This window comes from Pan paniscus, chromosome 14 (assembly GCF_029289425.2).
Source record: "Pan paniscus chromosome 14, NHGRI_mPanPan1-v2.0_pri, whole genome shotgun sequence".
Taxonomy (NCBI): Eukaryota; Metazoa; Chordata; class Mammalia; order Primates; family Hominidae; genus Pan; species Pan paniscus.
Genome location: NC_073263.2, coordinates 97,010,432 through 97,025,441, shown reverse-complemented (window position 1 = coordinate 97,025,441; position 15,010 = coordinate 97,010,432). Strand labels below are relative to the sequence as shown.

At 44.3% G+C, this 15,010-nt stretch overlaps 1 protein-coding gene and 1 long non-coding RNA gene across 3 annotated transcripts in view; one reads left to right on the top strand and one right to left on the bottom strand.

Moving 5' to 3' along the window:
- Nucleotides 1-14,536, top strand: part of LOC130540732 (uncharacterized) — a 55,262-nt gene extending 40,726 nt beyond the window's left edge. The window contains exon 4 of the long non-coding RNA XR_008954726.2: nucleotides 14,019-14,536. This is a non-coding gene — a long non-coding RNA (uncharacterized LOC130540732). The remainder of the gene's footprint in view (nucleotides 1-14,018) is intronic.
- The window catches only part of CLDN10 (claudin 10), a 145,195-nt gene that overhangs the window by 85,089 nt on the left and 45,096 nt on the right, over nucleotides 1-15,010 (bottom strand). The gene's annotated exons all lie outside the window — the stretch shown is intronic.

Here is a 15,010-nt window from a genome sequence, read left to right as displayed (position 1 = left end):
TATAACATGTATTTTTTAGCACAATAAAAAAAAAAATTAGGGCCAGGTGGGTGCACCTGGGCTGGCAAGGAAGGGGCACCCGTCTGGGTGGGTGGGGCAGGGAAGGTACCTGAGGTCACTGGCTCGGCGGTAGCGGCAGGGGTGGCAGAGGTGGAACTGCAGAGCTGCAGGGTCCACTGACCCTTACCCTCAGCTGGAGAATAACCCTCCAGATCAACTGCAAGAACAAACCAGCAATCCTGAGAGGAGCCGCAGACCCTCTGAAGGAAGCGGACTGCCCCTGCAGGACACAGGAGACACCCCAAATACTGTGAGTGCCCCAACTGCGGAAGTGGGAAAGGGGGACCCTCCTCTTCCAAACACACATCGCCACTGGGGAAGCGGAAGGTCTGTTTTTGGGAGAAGTTTCCAACTTTACCTCAAGCTGAGTCAAGTTAGAGAGCTGAGCTGAGCAAAATACAAGGGTAGAGGAAGCAGCAGAAAGGTCCTGGAAGCTCGTTGGGTCCCCAAGCAGCCCATTCCTGCCTGACACCACAGGGATCCATCAGGAGGGTGGCCAGAGGAGCAGGGGGTAAAACTCCATAGGGGGAAGGAATTCTCTAGCTGAACTTTATAACAATTTGAAAGGGGCAAGAAGCCTCCTGACCAGAACCTGGGGGAGAGCATGAATCTGGTGTGCAGACTTCACATGCAGGGGGAAGAACTGAAGCCCTTTTCTTCCACAGCTGGAAGGGAAAAAGCCTTGGGCAAGTTTTCAAGCCCATCTCACCCTCCACCAGGAAACAGACTCGAGGCTGTTGGGGGAGGCACGGTGGGAGTGAGGCCGACCCTTCGGTTTCTGTGGGAGCTGGGTGAGGCCTGTGATTGCCAGCTTTCCCCAACTTCCCTGACAACCTGTATGACTCAACAGAGGCAGCCATAATCCTCCTAGGTACACAATTCCAGTGACCTGGGAATCCCACCCCCATCCCCCACAGCAGCTGAAGCAAGACCTGCCCAAGGAGGGTCTGAGCTCAGACACACCCAGCCCCGCCCCCACCTTATGGTCCTTCCTTACCCGCCCTGGTAGGGAAAGACAAAGGGCATTTAATCTTGGGAGTTCTAGGGCCCCACCCACCACCAGTCCCTTTCCACATGACTACAACTGATGCTTTCTGGAAAGCACCACCTCCTGGCAGGAGGCCAACCAGCACAAAAATAGAGCATTAAACCACCGAAGTTAAGGACCCTCACGGAGTCCATTATACTCTCCTCCACCTCCACTGGAACAGGTGCTGGTATCCATGGCTGAGAGACCCATAGACGGCTCACATCACAGGACTCTGTGCAGACAACCTCCAGTACCAGACTGGAGCTGGCTAGACTCACTGGGTGGCTAGACCCAGAAAAGAGACAATAATCACTGCAGTTTGGCTCACAGGAAGCCACATCCACAGGAAAAAGGGGGGAGTACTACATCAAGGGAACACCCCAAGGGACAAAAGAATCTGAACAACAGCCTTCAGCCCTAGACCTTCCGTCTGACAGAGCCTATCCAAGTGAGAAGGAGCCAGACAATCAACCCTGGTAATATGACAAAACAAGGCTGTTCAGTACCCCCAAAAAATCACACTAGTTCACCAGCAATGGATCCAAACCAAGAAGAAATCCCGGATTTACCTGAAAAAGAATTCAGGAGGTTAGTTATTAAGCTAATCAGGGAGGGACCAGAGAAAGGAGAAGCCCAATGCAAAAGTATCCAGAAAATGATACAAGAAGTAAAGGGAGAAATATTCAAGGAAATAGATAGCTTACAGAAAAAAATAATTTAAAAATTCAGGAAATTTTGGACATACTTTTAGAAATGTCAGATGCTTTGGAAAGTCTCAGCAATAGAATTGAACAAGCAGAAGAAAGAAATTCAGAGCTTGAAGACCAGGTCTTCAAATTAACACAATCCAACAAAGACAAAGAAAAAAGAATAATAAAATATGAAGAAAGCCTCCAAGAAGTCTGGGATTATGTTAAATGACCAAACCTAAGAATAATCAATGTTCCTGAGGAGGAAGACCTCACATTTCAATACAATATTGAATATAAATGGCCTAAATTCTCCATTTAAAAGCTTGGAAAACATATTTGGGGGAATAGTTGAGGAAAACTTTCCCAGCCTTGCTAGAGACCTACACATCCAAATACAAGAAGCACAAAGAACACCTAAGAAATTCGTCACAAAAAGATCTTCACCTAGGCACATTGTCATCAGGTTATCCAAAGTTAAGACAAAGGAAAGAATCTTAAGAGCTGTGAGACAGAAGCACCAGGTAACCTATGAAAGAAAACCTCTCAGATTAACAGCAGATTTCTCAGCAGAAACCCTACAAGCTAGAAGGGATTGGAGCCCTATCTTCAGCCTCCTCAAACAAAACAATTATCAGCCAAGAATTTTGTATCCAGTGAAACAAAGCATCATATATGTAGGAAAGATTCAGTTGTTTTCAGACAAACAAATGCTTAGAGAATTCGCCATTACCAAGCCACCACCACAAGAACTGCTAAAAGAAGCTCTAAATCTTGAAACAAATCCTGGAAACATGTCAAAACATAGCCTCTTTAAAGCATAAATTACACAGGACCTATAAAACAAAAATACAAGTTAAAAAGCAAAAAGGAAAAACAAAACAAAACAAAAAAACCAAAGTACACAGGCAACAAAGAGCATGATGAATGCAACAGTACCTCACATTTCAATACAATATTGAATATAAATGGTCTAAATGCTCCATTTAAAAGAAGAACCACAGAATGGATAAGAACTCGCCAACCAACTCTCTGCTGCCTTCAGAAGACTCACCTAACACATAAGGATTCACATAAACTTAAAGTAAAGGGGTGGGAAAAGGCATTTCATGCAATGGACACCAAAAGCGAGCAGGGGTAGTTATTCTTATATTAGACAAAACAAACTTTAAAGCAATAGCAGTTAGAAGAGACAAAGAGGGACATTAATGGTAAAAAGACCTTGTCCAACAGGAAGCTATCACAATCCTAAACATATATGCACCTAACACTGGAGCTCCGAAATTTATAAAACAATTACTGTTAGACCTAAGAAATGAGATAGACAGCAACACAATAGCAGTGGAGGACTTCAATACTCCGCTAACAGCACTAGACAGGTCATCAAGACAGAAAGTCAATAAAGAAACAAAGGATTTAAACTATACCTTGGAACAAATGGACTTAACAGATATATACAGAACATTTCATCCAACAACTGCATTCTATTCAACAGAGCATGGAACTTTCTCCAAGATAGACCATGTGATAGGCCACAAAATGAGCCTCAATAAATTTAGAAAATTGAAATTATATCAGGCACTCTGTCAGGCCATAGTGGAATAAAACTGGAATTCAACTCCAAAAGGAACCTTCAAAACCATGCAAATACATGGAAATTAAATAATCTGCTCCTGAATGAGCATTGGGTCAAAAACAAAATCAAGATGGAAATTTAAAAATTCTTTGAACTGAATGACAATAATGACACAACCTATCAAAACCCCTGGGATACAGAGTCGAAAGTCCTCTTCAAGGAAAACTACAAAACACTGCTGAAAGAAGTCATAGATGACGCAAACAAATGGAAACACATCCCACACTCATGGATGGGTAGAATTAATATTGTGAAAATGACCGTACTGCCAAAAGCAATCTATAAATTCAATGCAATCCCCATCAAAATACCACCATCATTCTTCACAGAGTTGGAAAAAACAATTCTAAAATTCATGTGGAACCAAAACAGAGCCCACATAGCCAAACCAGGACTAAGCAAAAAGAACAAATCCAGAGGCATCACACTACCTGATTTCAAACTATACTATAAAGCCATAGTCACCAAAACAGCATGGTACTGGTATAAAAATAGGCACACAGACCAATGGAACAGAATAGAGAACCCAGAAATAAACCCAAATACTTACAGCCAACTGATCTTCAACAAAGCAAACAAAATCATAAAGTGGGGGAAAGGACATCATTTTCAATAAATGGTATTGGGATAATTGGCTAGCCACATGTAGGAAAATGAAACTGGATCCTCATCTCTCACCTTAAACAAAAATCAACTAAAGATGGATTAAGAACTTAAACCTAAGACCTGAAACTATAAATATTGTAGAAGATAACATTGGAAAAACCTTTCTAGATATTGGCTTAGGCAAGGATTTCATGACCAAGAACCCAAAAACAAATGCAATAAAAACAAAGATAAACAGCTAAGACCTAATTAAACTAAAGAACTTTTGCATGGTAAAAGGAACAGTCAGCACAGTAAACAGACAACCCACAGAGTGGGAGAAAATGTTCACAATCTATACATCTGACAAAGGACTAATATCCAGAATATACAACAAACTCAAATGAGTAAGAAAAAAAAATCCCATCAAAAAGTGGCCCAAGGACATGAACAGACAACTCTCAAAAGAAGATATATAAATGGCCAACAAACATATGAAAGAATGCTCAACATCACCAATGATCAGGGAAATGCAAATCAAAACCACAATGCGATACCACCTCACTTCTGCAAGAATGGCCATTATCAAAAAAAAAAAAAAAAAAACAGTAGACGTTGGCATGGGTGCAGTGAATAGGGAACACTTCTGCATTGCTGGCGGGAATGTAAACTAGCCACAGTGGAAAACAGTATAAACAGCCACTATGGAAAACAGTGTAGAGAGTCCTTAAAGAACTAAAAGTAGGGTCGGGCATGGTGGCTTACACCTGTAATCCCAGCACTTTGGGAGGCCAAGGCAGGTGGATCACTTGTGGTTAGGAGTTCAAGACAAGCCTGGCCAACATGGTGAAACCCCATTTCTACTAAAAAGTAAAACTAGCCTGGCGTGGTGGTGAGTGCCTGAATCCCAGCTTCTTGGGAGGCTGAGGCAGGAGAATTACTTGAACCCAGGAGCCGGAGGTTGCAGTGAGCAGAGATCATGCCATTGCACCCTAGCCTGGGTGACAAGAGAGAAACTCAGTTTCAAAAAAAAAAAAAAAAAAAAAAAAAAGAACAAAAAGTAGAACTACAATTTGATCCAGCAATCCCACTACTGGGTATCTACCCAGAGGAAAAGAAGTCATTACACCAAAAAGATACTTGCATATGCATGTTTACAGCAGCACAATTTACAATTGCAAAATCCTGGAACCAACCCAAATGCCTATCAATCAACAAGTGGATAAAGAGATTGTGGTATATATATAGTGGCATATATATATATATATGATGGAATACTACGCAGACATAAAAAGAAATGAATTATCAGCATTTGCAGTGACCTGGATAAGACTGGAGACTATTATTCTAAGTGAAGTAACTCAGGAATGGAAAACCAAACATCGTATGTTCTCACTGATATGTGGGAGCTAAGCTATGAGGATTCAAAAGCATAAGAATGATACAGTGGACTTTGGGGACTTGGGGGAAAGAGTGGGAGGGGGCAAGGGACAAAAGACTACAAATATAGTGCAGTGTATACTGCTCGGGTGATGGATGCACCAAAATCTCACAAATCACCACTAAAGAATTTACTCATGTAACCAAATACCACCTGTACCCCAATAACTTATGAAAAAAAAATTGTTAAAAAATTGTTAAAAAAAAAATTTGAGACCGGGCATGGTGGTTCACACCTGTAATTCTATTACATTGGGAGGCCGAGGTGGGTAGATACTTCCACCAATTGCATCTTTCTTTTTTTTTTTTTTTTGACATGGGGTCTCACTCTGTCACCCAGGTCAAGAGTTTGAGATCAGCCTAGCCAAGATGGTAAAACACTGTCTCTACTAAAAATACAAAAATTAGCCGGACATGGTGGCAGGCACTGGTAATCCCAGCTCCTTGGGAGGCTGAGGTAGAGAATTGCTTGAACCCGGGAGGTGGAGGTTGTGGTGAGTCGAGATCACGCCACTGCACTCCAGCCTGGGTGACAGAGTGAGACTCCATCTCAAAAAAAGAAAAAAGAAAAAAAAAAAATTAGGCCAGGCTCAGTGGCTCATGCCTGTAATCCTAGCACTTTGGGAGGCTGAGGCAGGAGGATCACTTGAGCCCAGGGGTTCGAGACCAGCTTGAGCAACACAGTGAGACTCTGTCTCTACAAAAAAATTTTTTTAAATTAGCCAGGCATGGTGGTGTGCACCTGTAGTCCTAGATACTCGGGAAGCTGAGGTGGGAGGGTCATTTGAATCTGGGAGGTCAAGGCTGTAGTGAACCATGAAAACGCCACTGCACTCCACCCTGGGCAACAGAGTGAGATCTCGTCTCAAAAATTAAAAAATTGGAAAAACTTAGAACCATAGGGAATGGGAGTACAGATGTGACAAGATTGTCCATGAGTTCATGAAGTATGTGAGAGTTTATGCTCTTCTCTGTTATTTTTGTATGTGTTTCAAATCCTGTATAATGAAAAATTTCTTTTTTTCCTAATGAAACTCCTGGTCTAGGAGGGAAGATAAAATGTGAACATGAATAACTTCTATATGACAGAAAGAGATAAACTAAGAGAAGTACAGAGGAAATTTCAAGAATTACTATGCTTCCACAGATGAACCCAAATGCAAAGCTTAGAGCAGTAATAACATACTCTTTAGCCAGTCTTCAGCATTATTTGTACTGAATATTCAAAAATGATTTTGTGATGACTTTATATCAGTGTAAAGTTCTCTTCATAGGTAACTCTCTAAGGGAAAAATAGAAAAGTAAATCCTGCAAACAGGAGATAGTCTTCTTGGGAAACTTCAGTTCTGAGCAAGAGGATGCTAGGATAGCAGAGACTGGACAAGAGTGTTCTCCTAGAAATGACATCATAGGCTGCCAGAACAAATTGCCTGTGAGAATAGCATGTGCTTAATCAGGAGATAGATGCAGAGAACACCCATAGGTGTAGGTTAGAATCATGCTAAAGAGCAACAGGCTGGACACGGACAGTTCAAATCCGTGTGAAACACAACACAAAGACGATAGCACAGCGACAACAGCAAAATCTCCACTTCATTTTGGCCATGACTTTTCACCTCTTTTCTCCACCAAAAACCTTATTTCTTTAAGTTTTCCATGTGCACCTCATTGATTGAGCACCCAAGTATCAGGCACCATGTTGAACACTGAGGCGGTAAAGGGAGAGTGTAGTTCTGCCTCCCCAAAGAGCTCACAACGTGGCCAGGTGGAGGCACACGCACAACTGAGAGGCTAAAATGTGGCTACTGAATCATATGGCCAGGATGGAAAAAGAAAAATCTTTAGGAATAAAAAGCAAGGCACCTTTCATTCTGTTTGAGATGCCTGTGAGGCAGGTTCACTGTACTCTGGTTACCAATTCCAGGGGAGATCCTACTACATGGAGGATAGCAAAGATCATCACTATGCCAACCAACCACCAGGAAGAGGAGTCCAGATACTTCTACCAATTGCATCTTTTTTTTTTTTTTTTTTTTGAGATGGGGTCTCACTGTGTTGCCCAGGCTGGAGTGCAGTGGTGCGATCTTGGCTCACTGTAACCTCCACCTCCCAGGTTCAGGTGATTCTCCTGCCTCAGCCTCCAGAGTAGCTGGGACTACAGGCGCACGCCACCATGCCTGGCTAATTTTTGTATTTTTAGTAGAGACGGAGTTTTGCCATGTTGGCCAGGCTGGTCTCAAACTCCTGACCTCAAGTGATCCACCCACATCGGCCTCCCAAAACGCACCTATTGCATCTTGGGCTGCAATTTCCACCACTTGCAGGAGTTGAGGGAGACAGAACACTCACAGAACAAGTTAGGCAAAGCAACTTTATTCATCACAGATAGGCAGCAAGGCACAACAGAAGCCTAGCATCCATTGCGAGCTGATTCTGCAAGGCTCAGGAAGCTACTCAGAATGGACGGAGTCTTGTCTGCACATGCCCCACAATGCACTGCAGCCGAGGCACTCTGAAAGCACTCCACTCTGGGTTTTATACCCTGGGGGGAAACTGGGATCACTGGACCACAGCATTGGAGGACATCTTGTCCTAAGAGGAACAGAAACAGAATCTGGCATGTTCTGGACAGCTTTTCCTTATCTCAGAATGTTGTTTCCAGTACATTCTAGCGTTATTCCGAGAACTACAATTGAAAAATGGGGGAAGAGCTGGGTTATCAAGGCCATCCAGGCACTTGTCCTGCAATGCCTAGGAAAGTCACCCCAGAGGAGGTTACATTTGAGTTGGCCTCAAAGCATGGCTAGAATTTCTAGTCCTTATCTGGAGGAAATAGAGTGAGGAAAAACATACAGCTGTGTATGCCAAAAACACAAGTTGTCCAGTGAATGTGTGTAAACTCAGGCTGAAATTTAGCAGGGATGATGAGAAAGGAGATATGGATTAGGCCTGATTAGGAATGCCCTGATGTGCCATTCTAGGGAATCTGGAGTGGGCCCGGGCTTGAAAACCAGCAGTGATGAGTGGTAGAATTCTGTTTGGCCAGATCAGATTTGAAAATAATTTTGAATGCCTTTGGATAGGAAATTCAGCTCCAATGACTCATAGACCTGTGGTGTAAGGCCTGAAATTAAGATTCAAAACTAAGTGCTGCCTTGACCATGGAGGCTGGTAAAATCAGGGTACAGAGGCTCAAATGGATTAACTGCAAGTTCTCCTCCCACTCTGCTCCTGGTGGATAAGGTCCTCTAGCCAAGCAACCCTCCTTATCAAAGGGACCAGGCGCAGTGCTAGGCTTCAGGTCCCCGTCGGCCTGTAGAATTATCCAAGCAAACCAAACACATCCTCCTACAGGAACCAGGGGCACCTCGCCCTCTTGTTACTACAAAGCCTGCCTCCCACAGCTCCTGGTGGTTCACTCTGTTCCCAACTGCAACCCCCACGTGGCTCTCTGTGGGGCAGTGTCGTCCTTCCCTGGGCCATGAGCATATGTGACTAATTACCTGCTGCCCAAATTATCTGTCTAGGCTTGGATGTCGTACATTCAACCATCCTCTCAACTCTAGGGCAGAATCCCTCCCTCACCAGTGGGGTGAAGTGGAGGCAAACTAAATCAAACTAAATAAGACCCCATCATACCATGTTGTATTGCACTCTGCTTCTTTTTTTTTTTTTTTTTTTTTTGAGACAGGGTCTCACTTTGTTACCCAGGCTGGAGTGCAGTGGCACAATCTTGGCTCACTGCAACCTCCACCTCCTGGGTCCAAGCGATTCTTGTGCCTCAGCCTCCCGAGTAGCTGGGACTACAGGTGCTTGCCACCACACCTGGCTAATTTTTGTGGGTTTTCTTTTTTTGTATTTTTAGTAGAGACGGGGTTTCGCCATGTTGGCCAGGCTGGTCTTGAACTCCTGACCTCAAGTGATCTACCCACCTTGGCCTCCCAATGTGCTGGGATTACAGGCGTGAGCCACCACACCTGGCCTCATCCTGCTTCTTTACACACTTACATTTCCTGCATAACTGAAAAATCTTGACCTTGTAACACCTCTTTTCAGGGGAATGACATATAAAATTATTCATAATGACAGACTATGAAATATTTTACCAATATTTTCCTTTAAGAAAGATTAGGGAAGTAGTGTTTAGGATAGATTCTACATGGAACAAATTAGAAGTAGAAAGACCAGTCAAGAAGTATCTGAATAGAATGATAGCCGAGTGGTGTGCAGTGGATACTGTGATATGCTGCCCAGAAAGGACAGTGAAGGACATCAGGCCCCAGCTGCTAGAAGTGCTGCTGCAGTCAGCCTGTAGCTCTTAGCCCTCTCAGAAAATGACTGAGCTGCAGAGAGCTGCCTCACCCAAGGACATGCCCTATCTTTGTCCTTTTGGGCTGCTATCCTACCAGAGACTAAGTAGTTCAAAAACAACAGAAATGTATTTCTCACAATTCTAGAGGCTGGGAAGGCCAAAGTCAAGGCACCAGCAAATTTGATGCCTGGTGAGGGTTGGCTTCCTAACTGATAGACAATGTCTTCTTACTGTATCCTCATGTGGTGGAAGGGATAAGGGAGGGACCTCTCTGGGGTGTCTTCTATAAGAGCACTAATCCCATCCCGAGGGCTCCATCCTTGTGACCTAATCACCTCCCAAAGGCCCCACATCCCAATACCATCACCTTGGGGGTTAGGATTTTAACATACGAGTTTTGGAGGGACACAAATATTCAGACCATAGCACACTCGTGCCTGGGGAAGCTCATATCGAGTGACCAATGGATGGTGGAGCATAAGGGCTTGGCCAGCTCAGCCATGCTTGGCATGTTTCTAAAAGTCCACCTAACTCCAGAGCTCTTGGTGAGGTTTGCTGAGACTGTCAGCCTTGGGTTGTAGCTCAACGTCACTGCTCTGCCCACTCCTGCTTCTGTCCCCTACCTTCCACAGGTGTGGTCCCTCCCACAGGCACCCCTTCATGAAATGCCTCTTTAGAGTCTGGTTTCTGGGGATACAACCTGTGATGCTTAAAAAATTAAGAGGCCGGGCACAGTGGGTCATGCCTATAATCCTAGCACTTTGGGAGGCCAAGGCAGGAGGATTGCTTGAGCTCAGTAGTTGAAGACCAGCCTGGGCAACATAGTGAGACCATGTCTCTACAAAAAATTTTAATAAAAAAGAAAGAAAAAAATTAGAGATGAGAAATGAGGGGAGGAGAGGGAAATTGAGAAATAAGCTTAGATAATTTTCACCCTAAGGGTAAATCTCCCAAATAATGTTTCCCCATCTTCTCAGAGAGCCCACAGTCTGAACGAGGAGAAAGCTGTTCAATGAAAAATCAATAAGTAGTCAGGTGAATCCTCCAGGAATCTGCACAGAGTGGCAGTGCCATGCCTTTTACATAAACCAACCTCCTCACTCTCCCCTCCTCAGCAGCTCCCAGGCCTGAGGACGGGCAGCGTCACTTTGTCCCAAGAACAATGGAGAATCATTTCTCACCAGTAAGAATGTTGGCCTCACATTAAATTCGTGATGTTTAATGGGCTTATTTATGTATTTATTTATTTTTGAAATGGAGTTTCGCTCTTGTTGCCCAGGCTGGAGTACAGTGGCACGATCTTGGCTCATTGCAACCTCTGCCTCCTGGGTTCAAGAGATTCTCCTGTCTTAGCCTCCGGAGTAGCTGGGATTACAGGCACACGCCACTACGCCCAGCTAATTTTTTGTATTTTTAGTAGAGATGGGGGGTTTCACCATGTTGGCCAGGGTGGTCTCAAACTCCTGACCTCAGGTGATCCACCCACCTCAGCCTCCCAAAGTGCTGGGATTACAGGCATGAGCCACCGTGCCCAGCCAGCTTATTCATTTATACTTCAATCAGGATTAAGTACATCATGAGAATAAAACAATCCAGATGGTTCTGAGACTGAATCTGAGCTCCTGGGTAATGCAGCAGGGTGGATCTGGACTAGACTTCCTGCCCTGGATCAGCAAGATTGGTCTCATAGGTGTGCACTGAAGGCAGCCCGAGAAGGTGTGATTTGATGGGCACCGAGAAGACCCATCTGTCCCCAAAAGACATGACTCAGTGAGGCTCTAGACCCTTTCTGCCACAGCAGCTTCATGTGGGCTTTGTAGATCAGCACAGCTCTTAGACCCAGCCGTGCACGGTGCCTGACTTGGGCCATAAATATTAGAGAAGGGGTCAAAAAACTACAGACTTTGGGCCAAATCTAACCTCCCCATCCAGACCTCTTTCTGTATAGCCTATGTAAAAAATGTTTTTTACATTTTAAAAATCTTTTGTAAATTTTTAAATTTGTAATTGTTGTGGGTACATAGTAGGTGTATATATTTATGGGGTACATGGGACATTTTGATACAGGCATGCAATGTGAAATAAGCACATCGTGTAACATGGGGTATCCATCCCCTCAAGCATTTATCCTTAGTGTTACAAACAATCCAGTTATACTCTTTTATTTTTACATGTACAATTAAGTTACGTTATGATTGAGTTTTTACTTTTTTGAGGCAGAGTCTCACTCTGTCACCCAGGCTGGAGTGTAGTGGTGCGCGATCTTTGCTCATTGCAACCTCCGCCTCCTGGGTTCAAGTGATCCTCCTGCCTCAGCCTCCCAAGTTACTGGGATTACAGACATGCACCACCACACCCAGCTAATTTTGTATTTTTGGTAGAGATGGGGTTTTGCCATGTTGCTCAGGCTGGTCTCCAACTCCTGATCTCAGGTGATCCACTCACTTCGGCCTCCCAAAATGCTGGTATTACAGGTGTGAGCTACTGTGCCTGATCGAGTTTTTACATTTTTAAATAATGGAAAGAACCCAAAAGAAGAATATTTTGCAACATAGGAAGATTATCTGAAATTCAAATTTCAGTGTTCACAAATGAAGTTTTCCTGGAACACAGCCATGCTCATTCTCTTAAATATCATCTGTGGCTGTTCTCATGCCCAACAGCAGAGTTGAATAATTGCCACAGAAACCACATGGCCCTCAGAGACTAAAAGTTTACTACCTGGTACTGACCCCTGCTTTACAGCTTTGCTGCTTCATTCTGTGGTCTGAAGACCAGCCTCACCAGCTTTACCTGGGAGGCTGTTAGAAACGCAGAATCTTGGTCCCTGCCCTAGACCTACTGATTCAGATCCCAGGAAATTTCTATTCCCATGAATGTTGGAGAAATGTCAGCTTAGAGGGTTCTGCCCTGGCCATCCTCTGCTGCCCCTCCCCTCAGTGCAGGCAAGGTCATAATGTTTATGACTAACATTATAGTTAGTCATAAATGTTTTAAAATTATGAGTCTGCAAGGTCAAGGGCATGCATCCTCCTGGAAACTCTTCCCCATCTAGGCCATGCTCTGAGTGCCTGGGAATTTTCTGCCTCCAGGGTCAATGCCAGCTTCCTCTCTGGGGTCCATTCTAGCCCAATAGGTGGTCAAGATGCATCTGTTACAGGGTGGACGGAGAGTGCCTGTGCTTGAATTTATGGATGGTGTGTCCTCTTGCTCAAGAAGCAAGTTCCTCATGGCATAAAGTGGGAAGACAAAGGGGAAGGATGGCAGCTGGGGGTTAGCTCTTGCTGTCCCATTACCTTCTGGCTTGGGCTATAGAGCCCAGGAATTCTAGCCTGCCATGTAGTTATGTATATATATTTGACAGTTTATTCACTTGATAGATAACTTCTAAGTATTTCAACATAGCTTATGGGCCTTCATTGGTACTCTTGAATGTGAATAGCATGTCTATTGAATATTTCTCAACGTGTGTTCTGAGGACCCCATGCAGCAGAATTCACGTGGGTTGTTTGCTTAAAATGCAAATTCCTGGGTCCCGTTTTTGATTATCCTGAATCAGAATTTTTGAGGGTGGAGCCAAGGGATCTGCATTCTAACAAGTTTCCCAGTGGTTCTGGTTCACACCAGAGTTTTAGGAACTCTTGAAACTGGGGTAGGGTGGACAGGAGCTGGCTCCCAGTGGGCAGGAGCTTCAGGGGAGAAGAAAAGGAACCAGCCAGCTCAGGGGACCACAATGGCTGCCAGCTTCAGATGCTTCCTATTTCTCTCATTATCTCTTTTCCTCATCTGGCCTGAGCCCAGCTCTGGGTGTGAGCTGTGGAGAGAGGTTTTCTGCCAGGATTGGGCAAGGGCATTCTCCCCTAATACGGGGCCTTCAGAGACTGTTCTACCGAAGAAAGTGTCTGAGTCAATGTGAAACTGGAAAGAAGAGAGATATGGTTTGGCTGTGTCCCCACTCAAATCTCATTTTGAATTATAGCTCCTACAATTCCCATGTGTCGTGGGAGGGACCCGGTGGGAGGTAATTGAATCATGGGGGCGGGTCATTCCCATGCTGTTTTTGTGATCGTGAGTCTCACAAGATCTGATGGTTCTATAAGAAGGAGCTCCCCCGCACAGGTTTTCTCTTCCCTGCCACCATGTAGGATGTGACGTTCCTCCTTGCCTTCCGCCGTGATTGTGAGGCCTCCCTAGCCATGTGGAACTGTGAGTCCATTAAACCTCCTTCCTTTATAAATTCCCCAGTCTCAGGTATGTCTTTATTAGCAGTGTGAAGATGGACTAATACAAAGAGGAACTAGGGGAGCTTGGAGGAACCAGAGACTCAATCAGGGATTCAAGTGAAGTCTCTGTTGCAAACCCTTGAGCAGGTGAGAACCCCTGGACTCTTGCAGGGGATGTGGGAGGAGCTGTACATACAGACAGTGCTGTCCAGCCAATGTGGGTTCAAACCCTGCATCTGTCACTGGCTATGTGACCTTGATCAAGTTCCTTAAGGTCTCCAGGTTTGTTTTCTTATCTGTAAGATGAGAATCCTCTTCTACAAACCATGTCTGTTTAAAATATGTGCTTATTTTGAAAGTGATGTAGCAACATTTTCTCTAGTTAATGTTCTTTCTCACTCATAATTTTAAAACATTTATTCATGACTTTATATTAAGTCTGTGACTTTATTTTTGCTAAATGTCCATCTCAGAGAAGAATATGACTTTATATAGCTAAGTATTTTTTAAAAAATAGCCTTAGTAATGCATATTTGCAATAAAAATATTTGACAATCCTAATACCTTCAGGCTTGTCATTGGAATGAAATGTGATAATTAAGTAAAACCCATTATTGCTACAAAGATTTAAGTGGTGGCCACTTTTTTTCCCCCCCGAGATGGAGTCTTGCTCTGTCACCCAGACTGGAGTGCAGGGGTGTGATCTCAGGTCACTGCCACCTCTGCCTCCCAGGTTCAAGCAATTCTCCCTGCCTCAGCCTCCCAAGTAGCTGGGATTGCAGGCACCCGCCACCACACCCGGCTAATTTTTATATTTTTAGTAGAGATACGGTTTCACCTTGTTGACCAGGCTGTTCTTGAACTCCTGACCTCGTGATCTGCCTGCCTCGGCCTCCCAAAGTGCTGGGATTACAGGCATGAGCCACTGCACCCGGCCGGTGGCCACTATTTATTAGGAAGCTTGTTATCTTCTACCACTGCACCTGCTGATGATTGCTCTCACAGGCACTTAACCACTGGCTAATAAAATGAAAG